Consider the following 15,313-nt stretch of genomic DNA (forward strand, 5'->3'; position numbering starts at 1 on the left):
ATGATTTACCGTCAATTACTATGAACTGTGACTTCTCTGAGAGGAAATCACGAATCCAGTCACACAATTGAGACCATATTCCATATGCAAGCAATTTGATTAATAGTCGCTTGTGAGGAACGGTATCAAGAACCTTCTGGAAATATAGGAATATGGAATCGATCTGAGTTCCCTTGTCGACAGCTCTCATTACTTCATGGGAATAAAGAGCTAACTGTGTTGCACAAGAAAGATATTTTCTGAATCCGTATTGGCTATGCATCAATAAGTCATTTTCTTCAAGGTGATTCATCTTGTTCGAGTACAGTATATGCTCCAAAATCCTATTGCAAATTGCGGTCAGTGCTATGGGTCTGTAATTCAATAAGTTACTCCTATTTCCTTTCTTGAATATTGGTGTGACCTGTACTACTTTCCAGGCATTAGGAACAGACCTTTCGTCAAGTGAGCGGTTGTATATGATTCCTAAGAAAGGCGCTATTGTGTCTGCATTCTCTGAAAGGAACCTGACTGGTATACCATCTGGTCCGGAATACTTGCCTCTCTTAAGTGATTTGAGTTGTTTCGCAACACCTAAGATATCTAGTTTTATGTAACTCAAGCTAACAGCTGTTCTGTTTTTGAATTCTGGAATATTTACTTCGTCTTCTTTCCTGAAGGAATTACAGAAAACTGTATTTAATAACTCTGCTATAGTGGCACCATCATCGGTAACATTTCCGTTGCTATCGCGCAGTGACGGTATTGACTGTTTATTGCCACTGGTGTACTTTACATACGACCACAATCTCTTTGGGTTTTCTTCCATATTTTGAGACAATGTTTCATTGTTGAAACTATTAAAAGCATCTTTGATTGACGTTCGCACTAAATTTCGAGCTTCCGTGAAACTTAGCCAGTCTTGGGGATTTTGCGTTCTTCTAAATTTGACATGCTTTTTTCGTTGCTTTCACAACAGTATTCTGACGTGTTTTGTGTACCACGGTGGATCAGTCCCGTCTGTTATTAACTTATGTGGTATGAATCTATCTATTGTTTTCGATACTGTATCCTTGAATTTGAGCCATATCTGGTTTATACTTACATAATTAGCTTGGAAGGAATGGAGACTCTCTCTTAGGAAGGCAACAAGCGAATTTTTATCTGCTGTTTTAAATAGATATATTATTCGTTTATTTTTAGTGGTTATGGTTGGTATGGTTTTGAGCCTCGCAGCAATGACCTTGTGTTCACTAATCCCAGTATCTGCCATGACACTCTCTATTAGATCAGGATTATTTGTGACTAAGAGGTCATGTGTGTTTTCGCAACCATTTTCAATTCGTGTGGGCTCATGAACTAATTGTGCAAAGTAATTCTCAGAGAAAGCATTTAGTACAATTTCGGAAGATGTTATCTGCCTAGCAGCGGCTTTGAACAAGTATTTTCGCCAACAAATGGAGGGTAGATTGAAGTGTCCAACAATTATAACTGAATGAGTGGGGTACTTATTTGTAATGAGAATTACGTTTTCTTTGAACCGTTCAGCTATTATTTCATCTGAGTCGGGGGGTCGGTAGAAGGAGCCAATTATTATTTTGGTACGTATGTTAAGCATAACCTCTACCCATAGTAATTCGCAGGAACTATCTATTTCAACATTACTACAGGATAAACTACTACCAACAGACATAAACGCACCACCTACTTTATTTACTGATCCTTTCTGAACACAGTTTGGGCCTCTGTAAAAATTTCGGCAGACTTTATCTCCAGCCTTAGCCAACTTTCTGTGTATTTAAACAGTATAAGAAACAGTTGTGTACCTCATGATCTAATGATGGGGGATCCACATTATTCAATGTTTCATTATCCAATTTTGGTCTCTCGACGCATTCTGCTTGCAAAACTCTAAGAAGTGTTGCAAACTGCTTTCAGAGTATGTGACTGGGCTCTCTAATGTTGGAAATACAACGATGGTTTATTTCTGAAGGAGAAAGATGGTGCTATGTTCATGAAACCTGAAGAAAATTTTGGTTCAGTATACTGTATCATTATAATCAATCATATTTTCTATGTGGGACACCTTGGGCGAGATATACTGGAAGTTATAACATGAATCGTATGAAAGATTAGCAAATTAATTATCATCTAATGTTAACATTTTCAGGAGCATCAACTTTTTATTTAATATTAGTGTATGATGTATTATGATGTGACATGTATTTCTTGTGGTTAACAGATTGTAATACATGTCCCTGTTCAGAACTTTATATGTGAAGAATTGTTGTAATAATTACATGTTTCTCATTAATATCTTCTGCAATAGATTATCTAATTAATTATTCAATGATGAACATACTTTGGGTTTCTATATATAATTTCGACTGAGAACTTCTGAGTCTGTTGCTGAAAGAAATGTGTGCACATCTTCAAGGGTCATAAGAGTCAACCAAAGTGAGTATCGTCAATATTTATGAGGCTCCTCCCTCTCTCTCTTTTTCTCTTCCTCCCTCCCTCCCCCCTTCTCTCTCTTTCTCTCTCGATGTATATATATATATATATATATATATATATATATATATATATATATATAATTATAATTATAATTATATATATATAATTTTATGTACATATACTCCCTTTTCTATTTGTGTACATAGGACACATGTGCTTTTCACATGCATAATAATGGAAAAGAAAATTCACATTTTATGTTTCTAAAATAAAATTTTACTCACTGATTGGAGGTTTCACAATCATTAACAAACCTTACAATAAATGTAACAAAATAGTATACACATACTGAACATATACACGTGGCATGTGGAGACAATATATTCTTTCTCTCTTGCACATTTTAGAAAGAAACATATTTAGAATGTGCGGGCACATGCTTACCAGACATCAGGAATAATACCATTCCGCAGCTTAAAATGTATACAATGGCTATTGAATGTTGGAAACTCAAGTAACTAATTTAGATAGCAGATGGCACAATATCAACCACCATGAAGCTCAAAGAAGTCACACGCAAGTGCCATCTGCGATAGGAGTTGCAGGGATGCCCGTGAGTGCACACTGGCTACCCACGATGATGACATTAAACGATGAGGGGTTCTGGCATGATGCCATAAAATGATGTGAATACCATTATTCTGCATGGTCAATCCTACATCTATGTAAGTGGTACTTCATACATATGTTGCATCCCACTAATATTCCGATTGAGGGACCATGGTTTTTCTAGTAATTGTTGTCAGGCAGTTCTGCGTTGTCGCAGAATCATTGGCGAACTGCTATCCAACACTCCTCAGTTCACACCAATTCAAGGATTTGGTGCCATCTCTAATACAGTAAGGTTCTCCTCTGAGAAGTTGCAAAAGTGACTGTCAATGTCAGTATCAGTATACTGCTAGCTATTTCTTTCTTTCCTCATGTCCTGAAACATTTTAAGCATGGCCCTCGACACTCTAAAGATACTATTTTATCCTCTGCATTATTTTAAACTCAATACTACTCGAAATGCCAGGCATTTCTTTAGTTTGTTAGTCTGTTATAATTAATTCTTGTTATTATTTTTCTGGAACGTGTATCACTTGAAATCCATCTTTGCAGGGTGTGTTACCACTGAATAATTCAAATCATGTTTGTATGTTGTTCAGGACTGTAGGGATAATATAAAAGCCATCTTTTTCAGGAGCTATTAACACTGAAAGATTCAAACAGTATGTTATTTTCATATAATTATTCTATTTTATGACAACGTATTATGATTGCATATTTTAAAGTGAGGACAGTCTGAGCTAAAATTTTATCCGTCGTTCATTTTTTATTTGTATTGATCACTTATAACCAATTTTTCTATATGTATAAATAATGATAATATCATTACACACCACGAGCACAAAGAGAGAGTTTAGAAATGATTAGAATATTTTAGGTACCTTCATTTGATCGAGGAAAAAATGCTATGTGCTTGGGGCATGACTGCACTTTCTATATGTTCATCTCCACTTCCTGGCACACACTTGGTGCATAGAATATTTTATACAGTCTTTTTTATGTTTTGACATGACAATATGGTTCGTTTCTTATGAGTGTTCTCACTGTGTTGGTTTATAGGAATTTTCCGAAGGTGTGATGATGGCGGCAAGGTTCTGTCGACACCTAAGAATAACTAGCTATGTTAGTTGCAGATGATCTTCCTGTTGACCAAACACAGATAGCACCTAATGAACATACGCAACCTGTATGATGTATTTTGTGTATATTTTAAATGTGAACTGTTAATCTTTCAGTTTTTATCGAATTTTGTCTAGAGACACTGAATTATATAATCGAAGAGGGAGTGATAGAATCCTGTTCATTTGGTAACCATCCGTACCTTCACTTACTTGAGTGCTAAAAATAAATTATTTGGTTTACAGAATGGGAAACACATATTTTCAAAATGTCTCCCGCTATATGATCAGCAGGAAACTCCCTGACGGTTGTTTCATCTGACTGAGAGTGATGAAAAGCAGGCGTTCTCTAGCGGGCGCCTTTCACACTTCACATAACTCTATATAAGTAAGCCACTTGTTGATTCACAGACTGTCAGACACGGGTGGTTCCAGTGCAAAGAGCGACGCGTGTTTCCCAAAACAAGGAAGTGCAGCTATCTCTCAATGTACAGCCAAAGCTTCGACCGTCTGAAATACAAAGCCGCTCTCGTCTCATCTTTTATCATGGTGAACGGACGCTGTAGCAGCAGCATTCAGACATTTCTTTGTGTTTTATACGGGTGCATACGGTGAGAGAGCTTCAGTGTAATGGCGAGACTGTGCCAATCAACGAGATTTTCAGATGCATTCGTAAGACTGGGATCCAGGACAATATTGAGATTACATAATATCATGTCTTTTTTTCCGTTATGAGTTTTGCGTGTGGAATTGTCTTTGTTCTCATTCCCAGTTGCTTTAGAACGTGATGATTTGAAATTAGTCTTGTGTTACGCATCTGTAAATCCAAGGGACTTTCACACACCTTCTCTAAACAAGTTGTAATGCTAATTTTTCGTAAATGTGTGATATGATGTTGGAAGATGTGTTAGATATTCTTATTCGATGTTTCTTCACAGCTGCAGTGACCAACTTGTACATTATATCTGCTAGTGTGTTGTATTGCGTTTGTTGCAAATTTCGATTTCGCGAATTCATTACCTTACACATTTTTCCTTGATCTACCTATTGTTCCTTATTAATTTCTGCTTGATTTCAGAGGAATGTATGAGATTTACGTTACTAATTATTCAATCTGGTATTCATTCGAGCCCCTACTAATAACGTAGAATCCCTAACCCACAGTTCCCATGGATGTCCTTAGCTTGAACTCTTTCGTTGCCTAGAGTAGAACTCCAGAATTTCATGTATATGTTTGGGAACAACGTTTAGTTACGTACTTAATACACGAACACTTCAAATAACCTGGGTTTACTATTGTACCGCTCTTAAGCAACGTTAACTCTCATGCTATGGTATTATGAACTATACTGTGGCTCTTGTAAACGAGTGTTACCACCTTCACCCTAGGCAAAGCAATACTGAGCCATCTGATGCGCATGCTCTCATCTGCCGCCTGCGAAAGCGGTTTGCCACAGCTCTCAAGACAACAACCGCCCAAGCAACTTTTGCTTCCAATGAAGATTCCCTTCGGCCTGGCCTGTTGCTATTATTTTAGGGCTAATGACGCCATTGCCACGGCGTCAGACGAGCTCTGGGTCAAAAATTAAGAAGTGTGTTATGCCCAAATTAAGTTTTGTGCAAATTTGAATTATATATTCTACAGTTATTACGTATTCTACTGTTATTTCAGTGCATCCAAATGACGTTTCTCACTCACGATCGGTAGTTGTTGCTTCGCATTTGTGTTTTTAACGTTTTGATTGATACAGTTGAAAATGAGTGGTAGGGGCTACAAAGGTAAAGAACAAAAGGCACTAGATTATCACAGATATAAAAATTAAATAGAATATTATCCTTGCGTAAATCAAACTATTCCATTTGATAAGAAGATTACAAAATTCTAACAGTGTTTTGTCTAGGTAAAGTGTTATGACAATTTTTGATACACCTTTATCGATGTTGTATCCATTAATGTTAATTAAAACATCATCTTTTAAGTGAAGCTGCTAGTCAGAAGTAACGCATTTTAATAACCTGCTTCGAATCAAATAGAGGAAAGCGCTTCTTAAACGTTTTCTTAGAATTTGTAAAAATTAAGATGAACAGTCGTCTCATGCCAGTCTTCGTATGATTAGTTGTGCAAATTATCCTCAAAAAGTCCTCATGTCACTCTGAATACTTGGCAGTGATTTTTGGGTGGTTTCCAATTCAAAATGCTTGATCTTCTGAATATCTCTGACGTCCTAATTATTCTCACAGTACCATCACATCCATCCAAATCGTCTATAGCTACATTATCATGGAAAAATTCTAAACATATGTCATCCCATCCATTTGAAATCTGTTTTGCTATCACTATCTGTGGCAATTAAATATTTATTTACCTTCCACCGGACATAGTAAGGACAGCACTTCAGTGTCTACCATTGGATGTGTTGTTTCATCTGCTCATACCTGCTTGGTTTAACTTCAGAATTCCTTAAGTCCTTACTTGTCTTTACGTTTCCAGTTATCTTGTGTTCGTTATGATTTAACTCTAACAGTTCTATCCTTTATACTATATGTCTTTCTTCCAATATCCAGGCTAAACTACACAGATTTGCAAAGCCTGAGGAAGTTCTGCCATCCTGGTGCTGTGAAGTTCTTCAGTCAGCTGTCCCTCACATATACCTGACATGAATACTATAGCTATCTGTCACAAACAGAATTTCGTTTATTTGTGCTTGTCACGAAACTATTACGTCTGTTTCTCTTGACTTAACTGTGTAATTTCCCTTACATGATGATGTGTGACTGTATTTTGGGAAATTACTTCATTCTGTGAACTAACTGCAGACAAACGAAACTATTTCCACATTAGATACACTGAAGATGTTCAATTTATGAAATGAAAATAATTTTATCTAATTATTTATTGATGTGATTACAGTTTAAACATAAAAACTGCTTTATCTAGAGTTTCGTGAAAATTGACTAACCTGTTTTTTCCTCTGGACCTTCACTAGGCTATTCATGTAGCTGATATCTACGACATGTTCTGTACATGTGTCAAAGTGAAAATGAGATCACAATCACTTAATGTATGATACTAATTCTTGCCTGCGGATCATTTGTATCTATTTCCTCAGAAATGTGGCCCCCATTTGGGGCACTAATCAGGTTCTGAATTTGTTTGTGTACTGGACTGTTACATCAATCGTTTCTAGGTTGATTCTTTAATTCATTTACCCAATCCTCAGCTACCAACGAAATTTCCTCTGAAGTCTATCTCTTGATTTCTAATTGGAGCATAATTTCTGAAGTTGTTCACCGTTTCAATATCTGTGAAGTAGTTATTTTGATGTTGGGCTCTCAGACATTGGTTCCCTGTAGGTTGAAGATGTATGGTTTATTTTCTAAGTTCCCTTCCAAAATTCCAAGGTTGTCTAAAAACTGTTCCATTGAGTGACTGCGTTCACTCACTAAGTGCCACAGCAAGCTTTCAGACAGGTGTCTTCTCAATTTTGCAGTTACATTAAAGTGTCCAGGAGGCATAAGTTTCTTCAACTGATTTTTGGTGAAATATTTCATACAACCATTTCCTTCTGGTCATGTGACGCATTCAAAACCTAATTATATATTTTAAGCTCCTTGGCTTCAGACCATAATTTGGTAAGATAATACGTTTGAAACTTCTCATAACTTAAATTACGTAAGATACTTCGGTTTCCCTGTGTCACAGCATCTATTTCTAAAATTCTTTTGGAAAATTTATTTTTATGGGCATTTGTCACATTACCCCAACATTATTGAACGGAGTTCCCTGCATAGTATTTTCCTTATCAATAAAATGAGCCGGCCGTAGTGGCCGAGCGGTTCTAGGCGCTACAGACTGTAACCACGCGACCGCTACGGTCGCAGGTTTCAAATCCTGCCTCGGGCATGGATGTGTGTGATGTCCTTAGGTTAGTTAGGTTTAAGTAGTTCTAAGTTCTAGGGGACTAGTGACCTTAGACGTTAAGTCCCATAGTGCTCAGAGCCATTTGAACCATTTTTTGAACTAAGTGAATCACTGGTTTTTTGCCCCAAATAACAATCCTTTGAAGCTGTCTTAAGAACAATTTCCTGCAAATTCCTTACTTTAATATCAGTATTTGCCAATTGTTTGTTAGTTTCGGTTTCTGTTCTTTCTAATTTACTTATATTTTGCAGTACAAGGTTCTTCCTGGCCTCAGACTTACTAAGTAATACACACATTTGTTCTTGTGAGCTGCAGTGACTGATTGTTATGAGAGTCTTTAAATTTGAGTGAGCTGTTGAGGATTCTGACTTTAAATTGGGTCTTTTGACTCATTAACTACGAAATTATTTAAATGTCCGTCCAATATTTGACTGTGCAGAAAATCATTTCTTTCTTACAGCGCAAATGTCAATTTCTAAACAAGTTTCTGTCTCAGCCATCCGATATATCTGACAGAACAGAGACCTTTTAGATGTACACATTTGTGTAAGAGCTCGACGGATTCTTGACGTCTGTTTCAGTGTGGATGCACTATTATCGTCCGAACTCCTACGGGGATCAAAAATGGTCAAGTAGAGAGTTGATTGACGAGTGGCGTTGTGTTGCAGCGTGCTGTAAGTTGGAAATTTGAGCCGGTCCATGACCGTGTCCGCAGTGACGAAGCGGTTAAGGCAGCAGCTCATGAGAATAGGTAATTCCGACTTCGAGTCCCGGTCAAGCACAAATTTTCAACTTTCGCCATGGCATCACCACAATGTCCTGTGAGCTGAATGTCACGTGTTACCTATCTGTCCTTTCCCTTTCTTTCCCCAACTACTGTTTGATATAAAACTGGACTTTAGTTGTTAGTGTGTCAAATTTCCCACAAATCTCTGGTCTCGTAGCTGTAACTGAAACAGAAATATTATCTTTATCAAATTTTATCTTTATCAGTTATAGTGACATTAGTCCTGTGTGATTGACAAACTTTCAATATCAATTTTAATTGATTAAAGGATCGTATAATATAAAGTTAAAGTGTCAGAAGTAATTGCCTGTAACGATATTTCCATTAATTGTAACTACACTTGCAACTTCATAGGTTTTACGCTGAATAAATTCTTCGCTTTCAAAAGAAACAGGAAAACGTAGAAATTTCTTATTTTGTTATTTTCTGGAAAGGGAATGTTGATAACAGATTTTACGTGTCAGATGTCAGTTTGCAAGTGTTGTAAGTAGGTGCAACTCATTTTTATTGGTGTCGGTACTTTGAGACGTTTTCCTTCTGCAACAAAGTCTAAGACCTAAAAGTCAAATCAATATATAAATATTTATATGTCCAAGACTACAGAGATCTCATCTGTGAGCTAGTTATTGTTTGTTTTGGCGTTAGCTCGACCCTCAACTAACAATGTACGTACCAAACTCCACAATTACCGTGGATTTACTTAACTTGAATTCGTTCGTCGTCCAGGATACAGGTCCAAGTATTCACATGTATACCTGAGGCGACATTTAGCTGCATACTTAATTTAAAAAAATCACTTCAAATAATCTAGGATTTTTATTGGATTGCTCATAAACATCATTACATGGATGCACTAAATAACTGAAGTATATTGCAGTCCTTATGGGTCAATGTTGCCAGCTTCAACCTGTGCAAAGACAATGCTGCGCCATTTGATATGCACTGCACACGAGTTGTCTGCGAAGGTATATGCCACGACTCTCACAACAACAACTGCCCAAGCGACTGCTGTTTTCAACAAAGCCCCCTTCAGTTGAGGCTGTTGCTTTCTATGTAGGGCAACTGACGTTATTACCATGACGTCTGAATAGCTCTACTTCGGAATTATTACATGTTTCATGACTCAGATTAAGTACATAGTAAATCTAAATTATGTTGGCGGCTAATAGTACAGATATTTCAGTGCATTCGAATGACGTCCCTCATAATCTGCCGCATGCAAACTTCGTTTATAAGGTATTAATTGAACCAGCTAGGAATGGTTGGAGAGGGCTAGAAACGTACAAAATTAAAACCTACTAGAAAAATGCCAACATGAAAATAAAATAATGTTATCATGACGTACACCAAAGAGTACAAAACTGTAACTGGATTTCATCACGATAAAGTACTATAATAGTTACTTATACATATTTGTCGATGCTGTATTAATAATTAAAACATCCTCATTTAAGTGAGATTGCCCTTCAGATGTAAGGATTATTTGTCATTAGCTGCATTACACCCTCCCCCCCCCCCATTAACCCAACCCGACTCCCACCCAGAAAACCCATTATGTCAGTCCGAATAAGATGTGGATCCGACTTCAGATATGTATTACTAAAACTGTCGATAAGTCCCTAAAGATAAACGAAATGCAAAATGTTTAACCACACCGAAAAAGGTAATAAAATAAATATAAATGAAATATTCAGCATGAAAAGGGCCGTAGCATTTCAAAGAGTTTTGTGTAGTGGGGTAAAGTGTCTGTTGCATTACATCAGAATCAACTTTTACTACTTACATTCTTGGTAACGTAGACTAAGTTTATATGTGAAGCATTCGATGAGGAATAAATAGATTAGGGGTACTCGATACTGAATTTATTAAAAGAGCGGCGAGTCGAATAGAATTATGTCACATCTTCCATACACGTACGTCTCATTACGTTCAGGGGCTACGTCGAACAAGCACGCCACGCTTGCATTTATTTTTGCAAGAAATTTCATCAGTTCAGAAAAGTCTGCCTTAATGCTGTTTGCTGGGATATCCGGTGGCACAGACGACGTAATGACAAACCATCGCATTCACCACACAAGTTCCATTACGCTGTGTAGGTCACAGAAAAATAACCAGGACAGTTTCCGGAGGCCTGTTGTGAAGTGTGTATTCTATGTTAATTACTCAGTTGTTTTAGACCCCAATATGTCACACCCTTCTCACCTCCTCTTTCGTAGCGGTCTGCATAAACTTTGCTAGCTGCTATTGCTATTCCAAAGTCCAATTGCTTTATTTATGGATCACATCCACTGTATGTGGACATATTTCAGAGCGCAAACAATGTTAATAATCTTCTATCTACTCTCGGGTAAAGTTTTGAAATCAATGGCCGCTCTCACCTTTTTCTCTGAGGACAACATTTCTTTGAGAACATGCAATTGGATTCCTGCTCAGAATTCTTCAGCATCATTATATGTCGACCAGTCATCGACCTTACACTGCACACGCATAAAAATATATTTTGACACGGAATGTGCACTGACATACAGAAGGCTAACATATTTCCAGCAAAATTAAGTTAAAAATTTCTGACCAAGATTTTCTAGAGGTTTCCCTGTGTTATAAGAGAAATGCTGGGACTGGAAAACGCCTAATAATGTTGCCAGCTCTACGGTTTCATTACTAAGCACCCAACAGAGCGACGCAGAACCGACCAGCTCTCAAGCCAACAATGAAAATTCTTGTGACGGCTTACCTCCCATGACGACAAGCATAGCTCCTAAATCCTTTTTTTTAGATGCATAATAATGTTGACTGTCCCTAAGCGAGAAGAATAAACAAGTAAATAAGGAATAAATATAATGATGCTACTAATTCTATATCACAACATTGAGGCACAGCTGGAATTATTCATCTCATAGAGATAGCTGTGTACAGAAATTTGTGTGGATTTGGAATGATCACTTAGCGTCAATCGTAAGTAAAGTAGCGACAAGACATTGGTTCATTGGTAGCATGGAGGGATGACAGAAAAATGGTCCAGTCATCATACAGACCACATCGCCAATCAGAAGTTTACAGAAGAGATCGTCTAGCTCACGTCAACGAGACAAAACCTAATCAGGGAAGAAATCACAGAATTATACGAGGATCGTTCAACAAGTAATGCCCAACATTTTTTTTTAAAAAAGCCGTTAATATACATAGACGATAGTCCTTTTTGGTGCTTCACATTTGATATTTGTTCTGTGCGCCAGTGAAGTTTCGAACCCTTCTGGCAGATGGGAAAGCCGTAGTACAGCGCCAAAATGGCGCCTGCATACGACTCACGTTACAAGCAGCGTACTGTTACTGAATTTTTGTGTGCAGAAAAAGAAAGCGTGGTGAACATCAACAAACGTATGTATGCTGTGTATGGCGATGCTACAGTTGATAGGAGTGAAGTTTGGCGATGGGTAAGGAAAGTTACAGGCTCAGGAAATGCAGAAACAGAGCTCCACGATCAGCCGCGCTCGAGACGTCCTTTCACAGTCACTGCTCCAGACATGCTGAATCTTGCGGATGTAATTCGTGCCGAGCGGCTTAACTCGACAATTGGCTCTACAGTTGTTGGTCAACATTGGAAGTGCGTCTGCATTCTCAGTCATACAGTGAAAACATAGCTTCCCCTACAGGACAAGAGCTTTTACCGGCATGGAATACATGCTCTTCCACAATGGTGGCGTACTGCCATAGAACGTGGTGGAGACTAAGTAGAAAAATAATCTTGTGACCAAATTCTGGCTCTTAGCAACAAGTACGTTCTGAGAAAAAAAAGTGGGGCATTACTTATTGAACGACCCTAGCAGTATTAGTATCATTGCAATAATGGCATAAGCAACAGTACTAGTGGTTAGGAGAATGGTCACATACTATTTTTGTAGTAATAGCAACGGTCCTACCTTTTTTTGTTGTTTTTTAGTTTCATTTCATATCGGCGCGAAAAATAGATTAGTTGGCAGCAGGTAGTAACAACTGCACAAATACACATAATACACTCAAACATCTAGACTTTATCTACTATTTTAGCGATGTAGATATTAGGATGCGACTGTGAAGAAGCGCCAAGTTTTCATTCGGCAGGGTCTTTTGCACTCCTTTACCGAATTTGCTATTTTGTAAAAACTATGGTCTCATTTTTATGCGACCTACACAGCGGGCGCTGAATATTTTACTTTGTAAGCCTTGCAATCCTTTTACCTCTACAAACAATTTGTTTCATTTTGCTACATAGTGTCCGAGACGATAGTTTTATAATGATCGACGGTATAAACTTTCTGTTATCTTGTTGAATAACCCGCCGCCACGCAGGAATTTGTCTCGCTGGACAATACAGAAGGTGATCATTTCAGCGCTGAAAATGACGGTAGGATTAAGGGGCATGGTGATAGGTAATGCCTCCGAACTTCTTATGTGAAATCTGTTAAAGTATTTTTAAGAAACACAGACGTTATTAACATCATACATCTTTATTCTCCATGGCTATATATTTATTTCTCAACATAGTCACCGTGGCAACGAACACATTCGGGAGGCGATTTTATCGATACCGTCACTGTAGAACATACGACTTTGTTGACGGAGCCACAACCTCACCTTTGCTCTCACCGCTTCATCACTATCACGATGAAGAACTCGAAGGTGCTTCTTTCTTTTTTTTTTAAGTTTTAGAAAGAGACGAAAATCGGATGGGGCCATTTCGGAACTTATTGAAGATGGTCGATGTCAGTGAATCCAAGGCGTCGGATTGTTGGAGATGTCAAAGCGCTCGTGTGGCGTCTTGAATTTTCGTGCAGAAGGAGATGGTGCTTCATGTGTGGTCGATCCATTCGAATCCTAAACTCGATTACAGCACGCTGTTTCTCACGAACCGACGTATTTACGTTACACACCGCCACATTACACACTGAATTTGTTTTCAATAGTTTTCAAAACGCCCTCGTTCAATTGGTCTACAGGCTAAAATCTTTCGGGGGCCATCTACTGAAAATTTGAATTAAACTATGTAACAGTCAGTCTTTGAATTGCATAAGTGCCGGAATGAAGGTAAGGCATCTTGCGCCATACCAGATTATTCAAATAAACTGAATGATAACGTTGATTGAATTACCTCAAGGACAGGGAAGTACGACGCCTAGCGTATGTGACATTTATGCCAAGAATATATGTTGAAGTTCTGTTTTCCTAGTACCTCGTAAGTTTTTTCAGTTATTTCGAGAAAATATGAGTGGTAACTCGTAATTTATTGCATGCATTGGAAGATTTTTAATGACTTGAAGAATATTGAAGAACATTACGTAAACTGGGAAAGAGTTATTAATTCTTTGGGCTTCGTAGAAATTCTTTGACCAAAACTTGTAGTCCGAACGCAGTTAGGGGTGTTTTAGGGCCACAAATACACGTTTTAAGAATTATCTGTTGCGCAATTTAGGGAATTCTGACTATTAGTCATCTGTTTGACAGGTTCTTCACTGGAACTGCAAGTATATTACGTTCGTTCAAGCGCTGAGGAACCGGTATCTTGGTTCAAATGGCTCTGAGAACTATGTGACTTAACTTCTGAGGTCATCAGTCGCCTAGAACTTAGAACTAATTAAACCTAACTAACCTAAGAACATCACACACATCCATGCCCGAGGCAGGATTCGAACCTGAGACCGTAGCGGTCGCTCGGCTCCAGACTGTAGAGCCTAGAACCGCACGGCCACTCCGGCCGGCCCGGTATCTTGAATAAACAGTAACTATTCCCCCATCAAATTCCAGAAAGTCTAGAAGGCTTTCATGTGAGACTTGAGATCATTCTTCAAATGGCTCTGAGCACTATGGGACTTAACTTCTGAGGTCATCAGTCCCCTAGAACTTAGAACTACTTAAACCTAACTAACCTAAGGACACCACACACATCCATGCCCGAGGCAGGATTCGAACCTGCGACCGCAGCGGTTTCGCGGTTCCAGACTGTAGCGCCTAGAACCGCACGGCCACTCCGGCCGGCAGATCATTCTTCAAACGTCTGTCAGTTCACGTCGGTAACTTATTTGTGGCGCTCTTCTACGAGTTAAACAAATTTGCGACGGTTAGAATGACCATGGTTTGTCACACTGGATTTCCATTCGGGAGGACGACGGTTTAACCCCACGTCCGGTCATCCTGATTTAGGTTTTTCCGAGATTTTCCTAAATCGCTCCAGGCAAATGCCGGGACTGTTCCTTTGAATGGGCACGGCCGACTTCCTTCTCCGTTCTTCCCTAATCCGCTGATGACCTCGCTGTCTGGTATCCTACCCCAAAAACAACCCAACCCACCAATGGTTTGTATAATTTCAGCATCCGCTATTATTTCTGTTTAGTATGGGTCCATTCACCTCAGCAAAAGTCTTGGACGGGCCACACGAGCACTTTGTAAGTAATCTCCTCACTACGT

This window comes from Schistocerca piceifrons, chromosome 5 (assembly GCF_021461385.2).
Source record: "Schistocerca piceifrons isolate TAMUIC-IGC-003096 chromosome 5, iqSchPice1.1, whole genome shotgun sequence".
Lineage (NCBI taxonomy): Eukaryota > Metazoa > Arthropoda > Insecta > Orthoptera > Acrididae > Schistocerca > Schistocerca piceifrons.